This window comes from Anneissia japonica, unplaced genomic scaffold, assembly GCF_011630105.1.
Source record: "Anneissia japonica isolate Jap-2015-1 unplaced genomic scaffold, ASM1163010v1 scaffold3334_len1275209_cov185, whole genome shotgun sequence".
NCBI lineage: Eukaryota > Metazoa > Echinodermata > Crinoidea > Comatulida > Comatulidae > Anneissia > Anneissia japonica.
Window position 1 is genome coordinate 968,340 of NW_022738561.1, and position 438 is coordinate 968,777.

Genomic DNA, 438 nt, shown 5'->3' on the forward strand with positions numbered 1-438 from the left:
TATGTGGCGGCCGCCAGATAATTATGTGGCGGCCGCCAGATATTTATGTGGCGGCCGCCGCATATTATCTGGTGGCCGCCAGATAATTATCTGGCGGCCGCCACTTAATTATCTGGCGGCCGCCAGATAACTGATTTGAAATTTTTATTCACTGTTGACACTAACGGGCTTCCGTAGGAAGGCCTATTTTTATACTAATGTTTCAGTAGTGTCGTAGATTTCAGCATCAAATAGATAGGCTCTAATTAGGCCTAACCGAGAGAGATAGACAATTACAGCAGGTAAGGCCTACTTATTCAACTCAATTGACCCCTTTGTGTGTCACTGTGGTAATGTGTGTTGCAGATCTAGTGGTCCCGGGTTCGAAGATACCGACACAGCCCCATGTATTATTTATGGGTAAGATTCTTTATCCGGTAGTGGCGCCAGGATTTGCCC

The 438-nt window shown here is 46.3% G+C and overlaps 1 protein-coding gene across 1 annotated transcript in view; it reads left to right on the forward strand.

Annotated features, from left to right (window-relative positions):
* Window positions 1–438, forward strand: part of LOC117117625 (maltase-glucoamylase, intestinal-like) — a gene marked incomplete in the record, with an annotated part of 45,545 nt that overhangs the window by 5,432 nt on the left and 39,675 nt on the right.